Genomic DNA, 14,673 nt, shown 5'->3' on the forward strand with positions numbered 1-14,673 from the left:
AAAGATCTTGTAAAATCCCCAACTACTTAGAAATGAAGTAGACTTCCAAATAACCCATAAATCAAGAAATGAAGAAAAGAGGAAATCAGAAAATATTTTGACCTCTATGAAAGTGAAAATACAACATATCAAAATTTGTGGGACGTTGCTATAGCAATACTGAGGGGGACATTTGTAGCACTGAATGTCCTTGTTAGAGAAGAAAGTTCTCAAATAAATGACCTCAGCTTCCACCTTAAGAAACTAAGAGGTAAATTAAACTCAAAAAAGAAAGACAATAACAAAGATCAGAGTGGAAAATCAATGGAATGGAAAACAGAAAAATAAAAATGAAGATCAAATAAACCTAAAGCTGTTTCCTTGAGAAGATTGATAAAATTGATAAATCTTTAGCCATACTGACCAGCAAGTCAGAGAGAAGATACTAATCACCAATATGAAGAATCAGAGATGTGACATCACTAGAGATCCTACAGACATTGAAAGTATAATAAGGAAACATTATGAATCACTTTATGCCCATAAATTTGACAACCTAAGTGAAATGGATGAATTCCTTGGAGGACACAAACTACCAAAACTCATTCAAGGAGAAATATATAGGACTTCCCTGGTGGCACAGTGGTTAAGAATCCGCCTGCTAATGCAGGGGACACGGGTTCGAGCCCTGGTCTGGGAAGATCCCACATGCCGTGGAGCAACTAAGCCCGTGCACCACAACTACTGAGCCTGCGCTCTAGAGCCCGCGAGCCACAACTACTGAGCCTGCGTGCCACAACTACTGAAGCCCACACGCCTAGAGCCCATGCTCTGCAACAAGAGAAGCCACCGCAATGAGAAGCCCGCGCACCGCAATGAAGAGTAGCCTCCACTCGCTGCAACTAGAGAAAGCCTGTGCACAGCAACAAAGACCCAACGCAGAAAGAAAGAAAGAAAGAAGAAATATATAAACTGAATAGCCCTATAGTCATCAAAGAAATTGGATTTGTAGTTTAAAACCTCCCCACAACCCACCTGTCCTTCGACAGGTGAATGGTTAGCAAACTGAGAAACACCTACACCTTGGAGTCTTACTCTGCAATAAAAAGGAGCAAATTATTGACATGCACCACAGCCTGAGTGGATCTGAAGGGAATTGTGTGGAGTGAAAAAAGTCAGTCTCAAAAACCGACATACCATATGATGCCATTTACATAACATTCTCAATTTAACAAAAGAATAGAGATGAAGAAGAGACAAGTGGTCATCAAGGGTTAGGAATGAGAGGGTGGGTGGGTGTGGCTGTAATGGGGTAGACAGAGCGGAGCCTCGTGGTGATGGTACAATCCTGTATCTGACTGTGCTCGTGTTTGTATGATCTACAAATGTGAAAATACTGCATGGAACTACACACACACACACACACACACACACACACAAATGCATGTAAAACTGATGAAATCTGGGGACTTCCCTGGTGGCGCTGCGGTTAAGAATCCGCCTGCCAAGGCAGGGGACACGGATTTGAGCCCTGGTCCGGGAAGATCCCACATGCCACAGAGCAACTAAGCCCGCGAGCCACAACTACTGAGCCTGCAAGCCACAAATACTGAAGCCCGTGCGCCTAGAACCCATGCTCCACAACAAGAGAAGCCACCACGATGAGAAGCCCACACACCGCAACGAAGGGTAGCCCCGGCTCACCACAACTAGAGAAAGCCCGCGTGCAGCAACGAAGACCCAAGGGAGCCAAAAATAAATAAATAAATAAATAAAAATTAAATGTAAAAAACTGATGAAATCTGAATAAGACCTGTGGATTGTTAATCTCCTGGTTGTGATTTGTGCTTGTTACCCAAGATGCTGTCATTAAGGAAAACTGGGTAAAGGGTACACAGGAACTCCCTGTACCTCCTTTTTGGCAACTTCTTGGAAATCTGTAATTACTTCAAAATTGAAAATTTATTTATTTATCTTTTTCAAAGATTTTTTTTAATGTGGACCATTTTTAAAGCCTTATTGAATTTGTTACAATATTGCTTCTGTTTCATGCTTTGGTTTTTTGGCCGCGAGGCATGTGGGATCCCAGCTCCCCTACCAGGGATCCAACCCACACCCGCTGCAATGGAAGAAAAACTCTCAACCACTGGACCGCCAGGGAAGTCCCAAAATTGAAATTAAAAAAAAAAAAAAAAAAAAACTTTCCACAAAGAAAAGGCCCAGACGGCTTCACTGGTGAATTCTATCAGGCATGACACAAAACACCAGCACATCCAACAAGCCCAGCGTCCACCATCTCGGGGGCACTAGGAGAAGGCCACAGGAGATGCTGTGGCCTTTGAATGCCCCAGCAGCTTCCCTTGAGCCTAAACCAGGGAGCTGCCCCGGTCCCCCCGTCCCTGTCACGTAACCACTGAGACCTCCGGGATCCTCCTTCCACTCTCAATATTGTTCCGGGACACCCGGAGCTGAAGGCCCCTCCCCGTGGGATATGCCAGCAGGGTGAGGACCTGGCTGCCTCCTTAACTCCCCAGACGGCCCGCCTGACCCTGGGGATGGCTCCAGCCCAATGCTCGCCCAGCCCACGTGCTCCCCCAGTTGCGGGTAGGAAAGACAAATTAATCCAGCAGAATCCTGGCTGAGTCCCAGCACGGCCCCCTGCTCCTGCCCAGCTCCTGGCCTCCCCCCTCAGGGATGGGCTGTCCTCCATGCTCCTGCCCAGGGGCACCAGGAGCAGGCGGGCACTGTCCTCCGGGCATAAACCCTGGGACCCCCTCATAGCCACAGCAAGCTCACCAGGAGCCACCACGGTGTCCCCCCGAGGGAATCATGGCCACACGTGTCCCCTGACCCGCCATCAGGGAACCTGCAGAAGGAACAGCTGGACCACAGCCCAGCCCAGCCCAACACCAGCCTCTTCAAGGGCCGGACCCCGGGCAGGCGGTCAGCCAGGTACCCAGTGGGCAACTGACTCATCTACCGAGGCTTCCGGTCCAGGCACCAACCAGGAACGACAGGAAGGACAACACACACACCGAGGAGGGTAAAAAAGCCGACAGCCGAGCACATCACACACACACACACTCACACACACTCACTCATACACACACACTCACACACTCACACACACACTCACTGAGGAGGGTAAAAAAGCCGACAGCCGAGCACATCACACACACACACACACTCACACACACTCACACACTCTCACACACACACTCACACTCACACACACACACACACCGAGGAGGGGTATAAAAGCCGACAGCCGAGCACATCACACACACACACACACACTCTCACACACACACACACACCGAGGGTAAAAAAGCCGACAGCCAAGCACATCACACACACACTCACACTCACACTCACACACACACCGAGGAGGGTAAAAAAGCCGACAGCCGAGCACCTCACACACACACACTCACACACTCACACTCACACACACACACACACCTAGGAGGGGTATAAAAGCTGACAGCCAAGCACATCACACACACACTTACACACACACACACACACACACACACACACACACTCACACCCTCCTCCAGCCCCCTGCCGCCCCCACCATGGCCGCGCCCACCCCGTCCGTCTGCTCCAGCGCCCTGAGCTACGGCAGCGGCCCTGCCTGCCCGGTTCCTGCATCGGCTCCTGCTGGCAGGTGGACGACTGCCCAGAGAGCTGCTGCGAGCCCCCTGCTGCGCCCCCAGCTGCTGCGCCCCGGCCCCCGCCTGACCCTCGTCTGCGCCCCGGTGAGCTGTGTGTCCAGCCCCTGCTGCCAAAGAGCCTGCACCAGCTCCTGCACGGCCCCGTGCTGCCAGCAGTCTAGCTGCCAGCCCTCCTGCTGCACCTGCTCCCCTGCCAGCAGGCCTGCTGTGTGCCCGTCTGTTGCACACCTGTGTGCTGCACACCTGCATGCTGCACACCTGTCTGCTGCAAGCCTGTCTGCTGCACACCTGTGTGCTGTGAGGCTGCCCCCTGCTCAGCCCCCTCGTGCTGCCAGCCCACCCCCCGCCCCTCGTCCTGCTGCAGACCCTCCTCCTCCGCGTCCCTCCTCTGCCGCCCGGCCTGCTGTGCCCACCTCCTCCTGCCAGCCCAGCTGCTGCCGCCCGGCCTCCTCTGTGTCCCTGCTCTGCCACCCCGCGTGCTCCTGCCCCACCTGCTGCGTCCCCAACTCGGGCACGTCCTGCTGCTGACCGGCTGGATCGTCTGCCCCCCACAAGCTGCTGTCTCTCGGGAGCCCCTGGAGCCCCTCTGCTGGCACCAGGACCTCCCCTCTCCCCGTCGGTTGACACTCAGTGGCTGCCCAGAAGGGATTTGAACGTGCCGTCCATCCCACAGACCCCTCGACCAGGATGGACTGCGGGCCCCGGGCGCCTCCTCTGTGGGGTTGGCAGCTTAAATCCCATGTGACAAAGGTCAGCTGCTATCATCAATAAAATACTGTGTCCTCCTCAAAGACATAGTCTCGAATCTGAGTTCAAAGCAGCTGAGAGACCACAGGATCTGAAAGCGGGTGCCATCTGCACGCTCTGTGTCCCTTCCTACCCCAGGGCCCACCCTCCCCAAAGCCGGCAAGGGGGACGGGCGTGGGGGCAGAAGGCTCGGACGCTGAGCGGGCCCTGGGCTCCTCCCATGCCCACCCCGCTGCCTGTGCAGGTTAAAGGTGCGTGGGGAGCAGCAGAAACCCTGCTGGGTCGGGATCTGAGAGTCCAGGATGAGCACCGTTGCAGGGAGGTGCCCACCCAGAGGAGGGCTGCCTGCATGCTGTCTGCATACGAGCTCCTGTGGGCCCCGAGGGCGGTGCAGGGTCGGTTCAGACATCACTCGTTCTACCCAAGATTTCAAGGCCTGAGTGAGGAGGCACAGAGCAAAAATGACACCTTGTGAACAAACCCTCAGGACAGTAGGAGGATGAGCCTGCAGTCTCAGTGGACCACCAGCACTAGAGTCAAGTGGGCAGCAGTCAGACTGACCAGGTCAGCAACGGATGCCCTACTTATCACCCCATCAATAACAGACTGATGAGGCCCATAGGAGCAGGAGAACAGTGGAGGCCAGGCAGGAGGGACCAGGAATTGAAGGCACCTCCCAGGGGGCCCCGCCCCCACCCCAGCTTAGCTATATGCAGGGAAGTGGGGACAGAGCAAAACCCAAAGAGGACCTTTAAACAGGAAGTGGTTAGATCATAAATCTGCCTCAACTCTTAAATACCTTGCCGAGTTTATTCAAGACCTGTACTCTTTACTTATTCATATTTAAGAAAAATACGACAATCTCCATAGATAAACAGAGGCACCGCATCCTCAGCTCGTGGCCTAGCGTCTGGCTTCCCTCTTCCCGCGGCCTCCGCTTCTGTGGCCGAGTCTCCCCAGTCCCTCTCCCAAGTCCCACCCGGATGACTCAGGACCATCCCCGATCACGATTACTTTACTCCCGTTGGCAAAATCGCTTTGCCGTGTGAGGGGACGCGTCACGGTCCTGGGGGCGGGCCGTGGGCATCTCTGGGGGACCATGGAAGTTCCCCACGAGGCTCTTTCCCCCCCATCGGGAGGCGGAGGAGCCCTGCTTGCCAGTGGAGCATCTCATTTCCATTTAGACTCAGTTGCGGAGCAGAAGACCTTTTCACCTAAACGGGGTCAGTTCAGGAAGTTAGTGACTTGCCCTCAATCCACGCAGAGCCGGGTGAGGACTGACCTTGTAAGTTCGGGGGACAGAGTGGGGTCCCTCGAGCTGAGCGCTGGGAGCTCGCCCCTCGGCCGAGAGGCCGCCTTCCCATGCTCGGTCACCCAGGGCAGGGCAGGAGGGCTGACAGCACCCAGAGGGTTGGCAGGAGGGGGCCACACACACAATGGGCTTGCAGCTCACGGGCACACACACAGCAGGCTTGTGTCTCAGAGGCACACGGCAAGAAGGCTGGCAGAAGCTGGGCACACAGGAGGCCGGCTGGCAGCCCTCAGAGCAGCTGGCGTGGCACATGGCGGCATGGGGCTGGGTGGGGTCAGGGCAGAGGACAGGGCTGGTCCGGAGGCTCCTTTCCCGGGGCCGCCTCCATACCCGGGCTGTGGCATCCTGGCCACGAGGCACCCGGGTGTCTTCCTCGTGGCGGCCTGTTGTCTTTCCTCCTCGTCCCCTCCTCGGGTCTCTTCCTGGAGTTTCCGGTTGCAGTGACTCAGTTCAGGAAGCTCCTTCTCAGCTGGAGGCTGACGGTGACCCAGCGGCCCTGTGACTTCTGGAATCGGAGCCTGGGTTGGATGGGGAAGGGCCGTCAGGTGGGAACGGGGGCCCCACTTCATGATTTTCAAGGCCCTCCCCAGTTTTAAACACCCTGTGCTTTGTCCACAGAAGCAGAGTCACACTCACCACACCAGTGTCCCCCATTTCAATTTGGAAACTCAGTGATCCAGAAGGTTCTCCTTCAGGGTTGGGCTTCTCACTGGGGGCTGTGGCCATGTTATTGCCATAATCAACGGTGGGTGATGATTCCAGCTTTGTGCCAGGGCTGAGCGAAGCATTTTACGTGGACTCTCTCGTAACTGATCAATTATCAATCCTGCCACCATTCAAGGGGCAGGGGATACCCCATTTGCACAGATGTTCAATCAGGAAGATCTGGAAGGATCCCAGGATGTGTGCACGTTCTCACCACTGCGAACGGAGAAGCAGGCATTGAGGCTGCTCAGCCTCACTCTGGAATCCATGGTCTTTCCATTGTGCCTAACGGTGCTGGGACCTTAGTGGTGGTCTGAGATTCTTGGATCTGTAAATTGGAATTTTTTTAAATCAAAATTGGTCAGAGATTCTTGGATCTGTAAGTTGTAATTTTTCTAATCAAATTTGGGGATTCTGTCCATTACTTCTTCGAAATATTCTTAGGCTTCAATGTCATTCTCTTCTCCCTTTGGGTTGAAATTCCTTGCATGTTAGCCCTTCTGATATGGTCTCATAGGCCCTCTTCATTTTTCTTAACTCTTTGTCCCTCTTCTTCAGATTGGATACTTTCTACTGATGTGTCTTCAATTTCACCTACTCGTTCTTCTTCCATCAGCCCAGGGTTGTGCTGCCTGGTCCTCGGGTTCCATGGTCTGAATCTGTCCCCCCTGGGCTTCCCTGGTGGTGCAGTGGTTAAGAATCCACCTGCCAATGCAGGGGACATGGGTTCGAGCCGTGGTCCGGGAAAATCCCACATGCCGCGGAGCAACTAAGCCTGTGCGCCACAACTACTGAGCCTGTGCTCTAGAGCCCGCGAGCCACAACTACTGAAGCCCGCACGCCTAGAGCCCAAGCTCCACAACAAGAGAAGCCACTGCAATGAGAAGCCCGTGCACCACAACAAAGAGTAGCCCCCGCTCGCCACAATTAGAGAAAGCCCACGTGCAGCAATGAAGACCCAACGCAGTCAAAAATAATAAATAAATAAATAAATAAATTTATGAATCTGTCCCCCTGCACCCGTTCCCCATGCTGCTCCTGGAACACGCCGGTTTCTGCAGCAGGGTCCTCACACCGCCCTGCCTGCCTCTGCCTGGAGCCCCGCCCCCGCCCCTCACTGCACCCAGTGCCGGCTCAGCATCGCCTCCCCCCCGAGGCCCCCAGACCACCCACCAGCACCCACGTCTCTCTGTCTGCTGAACCTGCTTTCCTTTCCAGGCCTCAGCGCCGCCCGGAATGATTCCATGCATTCATTTTCCATTTATTCATTGCCCTGGAAGGCTCATGAGGCCGGACGTCTCTGTTGCCAGCCCACAGTACAATCTGTTGCATGAGCAAATCAGTTCTTGTATGATTACGATAAGGCAGAGCTGGCAAACTTTCTGTAAAGGGCAGAGAGTAAGTATCTCAGGCTTTGCAGCCACAGGGTCTCACTCACAATGACTCAGCGTTGTCAGGGAAAAGCAGCCTTAGACACACTAAACACACGGACGTGTCTGTGCCCCAGAGAACTTCATTCACACACAGGCAGCAGGACAGACTTGTCTCACAGACGGCAGTTTGCAGACTCCTGCTTCAATGTTTTCCTGTGCGAAATAAAAACTCAAAATACATGACGGCCTCAAAGTCTTCACTGATGGCATGAGATAAAAAGGAGTAAAAGGGTACAGCACTCTGAGTGGATCCTGGGGTGCTCTGTGCACAGCGATGGCCTGGAGAAACACCACGAACCCCACGGGAAGGCAAACCACAACATCCTGTTTGCAGAAGGAGGAACTGGCCTCAAAGCCAAACTAATTTATGGTGGAGAACAGCACAGGAGAGCGCGTCCCAGGATAACAAGATGCTGGGGAAGCACGATGGCGGCAGCCACGAGGAAGTCAACAGCTGTGCTTCTGTGTCGCTGGGACGCCCACGGCCCGGGTATAAAGGCCCCCGGGGAGGCAGCCTGCAGACATCACCACCCTTCTCCCGACACCAGCGCAGCCCCACACCACCGTGTGCCACACCAGCTGCCCCTCGGGCTGCCAGGCTGCCTGCCGCGTGCCCAGCTCCTGCCAGCCGTCCTGCTGCATGTCCAGCCCCTGCCAGGCGACCGGCGTGCCCGTGAGCTGCAAGCCAGGTGTATACGTGCCCGTGAGCCGCAAGCCAGGTGTATACGTGCCCGTGAGCCACAAGCCAGGTGTATACGTGCCCGTGAGCCGCAAGCCTGCCGTGTGCCTGCCCGCGAGCTACAAGCCTGTGCGCGTGGCCTCCTCCTGCCACTCCTCCGTGTGCTGCCAGCCCTCCCGCCCCGCCCTGCTCTGCAGACCCCCCCCCCCGTAGCACCCCTTCCGGCTTCCGATCACGCGGCTCCTCCCAGCGGCTCCCGCTGCAGACGGGGTCACACCTGCACCCCTCCCGGCAGGAGTCCTCGGTGGGCCTCCAGGTTCTGCACGTGGCAGGCGACAAGCACGCTCAGCCAACCCTCTGAACTCGGGCGAGGAGGTGGCAGGATGATCTGGACCCTTCCGTGAGCTGGCGCATCCCCCCTGGGAAGCCCTGCTCCCCAGGGTCCTCCTCTGTCCCCAGCAGGAAACCACGCCCCACGTGAGCCACATAAATCATGCTTTCTCAGTGCAGCCTGTCCCCCTGTTTTAGCTTCACATATTTTTGAAGTTTCCTTCTTGAAGGTATATACAAATCATAAGCACAGAAGACCCTCCTCAAAGAGCCCTCTTCCCGATGGCTCAGCTGAAGGTGGAGGGTCCTACGTGGGTGGAGGGTGGGGAAGGTGTGTCCTCACATCCACCACTCGAGACTCACATAGTGGATGGGGAAGGACTTCCCCTCCCTCCGAGTGGGGCACAGGAAACAGGCCTGGGTCCAGCGTCCCACCTGGTGCCTAAAGGATCTCTATACAGGGAGGGCTGGAAACACTCACACAAACCCACCACACACACAAAGGGGGGTCCGGCCATCCCAGAGAGAAGAGGCAGAAGTCTGAGAAAGCCTCACCCCCAAGCCCCAGGCACAGAGGGCCTGCCAAGGCTGACCCTGGGCCGGGACCAGAGACCCACCCCCCCCGGCCCCCTGGCTCCAGCCCGGCCAGCACAGATGCCTGAGCAGCGTCATTCCCCACCAGGGAAAGGCAGACGCGTGTAGAGGTCCCTTCTGTGTGGAGAACAGCTGAAAGGTAGGACAGAGCGAAAACACTGAGTGCCCCAGCCCTCGTCCTAAGCACAAGGTACTGATGGCTCCCCACAAGGAATCTGAAGTTGCTGGTGCCCTGAAGGTCCTCAAAGAACACCAAAACCCAAACCAACGTCAACATCTGAGCAGGTTGATTCAAACTTCCCCACATACTGATGACCTGACACCTATTCCCAGGAGGAAACACCGTTTATGTCCATTTAAATTAACACATGATATCTGAGATTAACAAAACTTAGAACACATTCAAAAACGCAGCCAAAAAAAAATCAATCCATTGTCAAGAGACAAAGCAATCAACACAACTAGACTCAAAGTGACCCAAATGTTGCAGCTGTCAGATTGAAACTTGAAAATAACTGTGACTAATATGTTAAAGGGTTTAAGGGTAAAACATGGACCACACATATGAACAGATGGGGAACTGCCACAGAGAGATGGAAACTACAGGAAATAGTCAAACAGAAAGTGTAGAAATCAAAATACAATATCAAAGATGAATGCCTTCAGTGAGCTCTTCAGTAGACCTGACACAGCCAAGTGTGGAATCATTGAATTCCAAGATGGGGAAATAGAAATTACTGTATTCAAACACAAAGAGAAAGATGGTGGGGGGGGGGGGCGCGGGGACAAGAACAGAACATCATAGACTCTAGGGCAATATCAAATTATCATTGATGCATGTAATTAGAGTCCCAGAAAGAGAAGAGAGAGAAACAAGGCATAGGAATTACCTCTTCGTAGAAGAAATATTTGAAGAAATAATAGCAGAGAAATTTTCTGAAAATGATGAAAGACATAAGACCATAAATCTAAAAATACCAGAGCACCTCAAGTGAGACAAATATCTTCACCCTACAAAAAAAAAATGACCTGGACACATCATATTAAAATGGTGGCTGTCATAAACCAAACATAAAGAGGAAATCTTGAAAGCACCCATATGAAAAAGACATGCCATGCACAGAAAAGCAAAAGTAAGAATTACATCAGAGTTCTAATTAGAAATTATGCAATCCAAAAGACAATGGAATGACAACTATAAAATACTAAAAGAAAAATCTGTCAGCCCTGTGAAACTGAAAGTAGCTTTCAAAAATAAAAGTGAAATAAACACTCTCTCAGATAAATAAAAAATGAGAGAGATTAACAGAAGACATACACTACAAGAAATATTAAGAAAATGTCTTCAAGCCAAGGAGTGTGATAGCATCGAGAAACCTGGATCTACGCAAGGAAAAGAACGGCTCTAGAGACGATTTTAGAAGAGAAGATAAATATAAGAGGCATTACAAGATAATTGAGTGTCTTAACCTACATGAAAGTAAAATGTGACAAAACACAAAGGATATGAAAGGGGCATGGACGTGCCCTGTTGTGGATTCCTGACAGTATAGATGAGGTAGCATAATATTATCTGGAGGTAGATTGTGTTATATTAAAGGTGTATAGTATAAACTCTAGGTCAATCAGCTTCCAAAAGTTGTATAGGTAATGAGCTAAAAGTAGAGATGAAATGGAATAATTAAAAATATTAAACCTAAAAAGAAGGAAAAGAAGAAAAAGAACAGATGGGACAAATAGAACACAACTAACAAGATGTTATTTTACATATATCAAGATATATTTAAATATATCAGCAATTACATTAAATGCAAAATGTCTAAACATCAAAATCAAGACAGAGATTTTCAAATTGGATAAAAAAGCAAGACCCAGCTATAAGCTATCTATCAGAAATCCTACTTTATGTGTAAAAACATAGATAGGTTAAAAATAAACAGATGGAAAAATATACCACACAAAACTAATCAAAGTTAGAATGGCTATATTAATATCAAAAAAAGTATATTTCAGAGCAAGACATATTACCAGGGATAAAGAGAGATATTACATAATAAAAAAGGGGTTGATTCACCAAGAAAACTTAACAATCCTAAATGTGTAAGCAATTAACAACAAGTTTCAAAACACATGAGACAAAAAAATGATATAGAACCAAAGGGAGAAACAGACAAATCCACAATTATCACTTGACTTCAGCTTCTTAGTAATCAATCAAACACATAGACAGAAAATTCGTAAGGATGTAAAAGCCTGACAGTACTATCAACCAACTTGAGCGAATTGATATTTACAGAACACTCCAACCGACAATAACAGAATACATTCTTTTCAAGTGCACATAAAATATACACCAAAAATAACATATTCTGTACCATAAAATAAACTTCAACAAATTTAAAGAAACTGAAAAATACGTATATTCCCTGACCACAATTAAACTAAATTAGACATTAATAACAAAAGGACAGAGGGAAACCCACACACACATACACACACACACATATTTAAAAATTAACCAACCCACTTCTAAATAATCCATGGTTCAAAGGAGAAGTCACAAGAGAATTAGAAAATATTTTAAATTGAATACAAATGAGAAGACAGTATGTCAAAATAGGTGGGATAAATGCTTATATTCACAAAGAAGAAAATTCTAGAATCAATTATCTAAGTTTTCACCTTAAACTAGAAGAGAAAAGCAAATTAAACTCAAAATCAACAAAAGTAAGGAAATAATTTAAAATACCAGCAAAAACAATGAAATAGAAAATAGAAAAACAATAGAAAAAGACACCAAGTAACTAAAAACTGCTCCTTTGAGAAGAGCAATAAAATTGCTAAACCTCTAGCTTAATCAGGAAAATAAAAAAGAAAGAAAAGATACAAAATACAATATTAGGAATAACAGGATTATTGCAGATCTTACAGTCATCAAAAAGATTATATCTTACATTATTACAGATCTTATAGTCATTAAAAAGATAATAAGGGGGGCTTCCCTGGTGGCGCAGTGGTTGAGAATCTGCCTGCCAATGCAGGGGACATGGGTTCGAGCCCTGGTCTGGGAAGATTCCACGTGCCGCGGAGCAACTAGGCCCTGAGCCACAATTACTGAGCCTGCGCGTCTGGAGCCTGTGCTCCGCAACAAGAGAGGCCGCGATAGTGAGAGGCCCGCGCACCGCGATGAAGAGTGGCCCCCACTTGCCGCAACTAGAGGAAGCCCTCGCACAGAAACGAAGACCCAACACAGCCATAAATAAATGAATAAATAAATAAATAAAATAAAACTTAAAAAAAGATAATAAGGGAATGAGATCAACAACTTAATGCCAATAAATTTGAAAACTTAGGTGCAGTGGTCAAATTCCTTAAAAGACTTAATCATAAAAGCTCATTCAAGAAGAGATAGATAAGCTAAAGGGTCCCATATCTATCAAAGAAATTTAATTTGCAGTTAAAAATCTTACAACATAGAAAACACCAAGACCAAATGGCTTCACTGGCAAATTCTACCAAACATTTAAGGAAGGAATACTGCCAACTGTCCGTGAACTCTTCCAGAAGATAGAAGGAAAGTACTTTTTCCAACTGATTTTATAAGGCCAGCATAATCTTGATGTCAAAATTAGACAAACCATTACAAGAAAATGATGGAACAGTATCTCTCATGAACAAAGATGCAACAATCCTCAACAAGATATTAGCAAATCAAATCAGGAAATATATAAGCGAGATAAAAGGGCATGATGGTGTGATTCCTTCATCCCAAGAAGACAGGCTGGTTCAGTGTTCAAATACCAATTTATGTAACTCACCATATCAACAGACGTATCATCCCAATAGATTCAGGAAAGCATTTGAAAAAATCCAACATCTATTCAGGATAAAAACTCTCAGCAAACCAGGAATTAAAAGAAACTTCTTTGAAATAATGCCGTTTGCAGCAACGTGAATGGACCTAGAGAGTATCAGACTAAGTGAAGTAAGTCAGAAAGAGAAAGACACACATCAAATGATATCACTTGCATGTGGAAGCTAAAAAAATGATATGAATGAACTTATCATGAAACAAAAACAGACTCACAGACAGAAAACAAACTAATGATTACCAAAGGGGAAAGGAGAGAGGGATAAATTAGGAATTTGGGATTAACAGATACAAAATACTATATATAAAATAGATAAACAACAGGGACCTACTGTATAGAACTGTATTACAATATCTTGTAAAAACCTAGAATGGAAAAGAATCTGAAAAAGTATGTGTGTGTGTGTGTGTGTGTGTGTGTGTGTGTATAACTGAGTCACTTTGCTGTACACCTGAAACATTGTAAATCAATAAAAAATAAATTAAAAAATGAACTTCCTTTAAAGGCCATCTGCAAAAAAACTATAGCTAATATCAAACTTAATGATGAGAGACTTCGTGCTTTCTCCTTAAAATCAGGAAAAAAGCAAGGGTTTCCAGTTCTACTTCTTCCATTAATTATCACACTGGAGTTCCTAAATAGTGCATTAAGGGAATAAAAATAGGTCAAGTGCATACAGACCAGAAAGGAAAAAATAATACCATCTCTATTAACATATTACATTATTGTCTATCTAGAAAATCAAAAAGATTCTTTAATAAAGCTACTAGAACTAATAAGTGGGTTTAGCAAGGTCAAAGAATAAAGGTCAATATACAGATATCAATTTTATTTCTATATATTAGCAATGAATAATTGGAAATTTTAAAATAGTACCATTTACAGTAGCATAAAAAATACTGAATGCTTAAGGATGAATCTTGGGGAAAATGTGTAAAATTTGTATGTTGAGAAATATAAAACATTAGTGAGAGAAATCAAAGAAGACCTAAATCATATATCATGTTCGTGGATTGCCAGGTATGTCAACTTTCCCCAAATTGATGTACAGTTTCAACACAATCCCAAAACTGCCTCCGAGATTTGATCTGGTCCTGGTGCACAGAGGCTGGGTTTCCGCATCAGCAGCGCCTCGCTCTGGCCTCACCACTACAGCACCCGACGCCTGTGCTTTGCACCTGGGGGTCTCCAAACGAGGCTCCGTCCTCCACAGGTGGGGGGGCACCGGGAGCAGGGTGGGGACGGGTTCCCCAGCGGGCACCCTCCCCGTGGGGCCCTTGCAGAGAAGCATCGCCCGCTTCCACGCAGAGGAAGCCTGCGGCGCAGACGGCAACACTGTAGCCGG

At 48.7% G+C, this 14,673-nt stretch overlaps 1 protein-coding gene and 1 pseudogene across 1 annotated transcript in view; one reads left to right on the plus strand and one right to left on the minus strand.

The window, feature by feature from the left end:
* Nucleotides 1-14,673, minus strand: part of TSPEAR (thrombospondin type laminin G domain and EAR repeats) — a 91,026-nt gene that overhangs the window by 46,868 nt on the left and 29,485 nt on the right. The window lies entirely within an intron of this gene.
* On the plus strand, nucleotides 3,558-4,184 carry LOC132365589 (keratin-associated protein 10-3-like; annotated as a pseudogene).

The sequence above is a fragment of the Balaenoptera ricei genome, chromosome 4 (assembly GCF_028023285.1).
Source record: "Balaenoptera ricei isolate mBalRic1 chromosome 4, mBalRic1.hap2, whole genome shotgun sequence".
Taxonomy (NCBI): domain Eukaryota; kingdom Metazoa; phylum Chordata; class Mammalia; order Artiodactyla; family Balaenopteridae; genus Balaenoptera; species Balaenoptera ricei.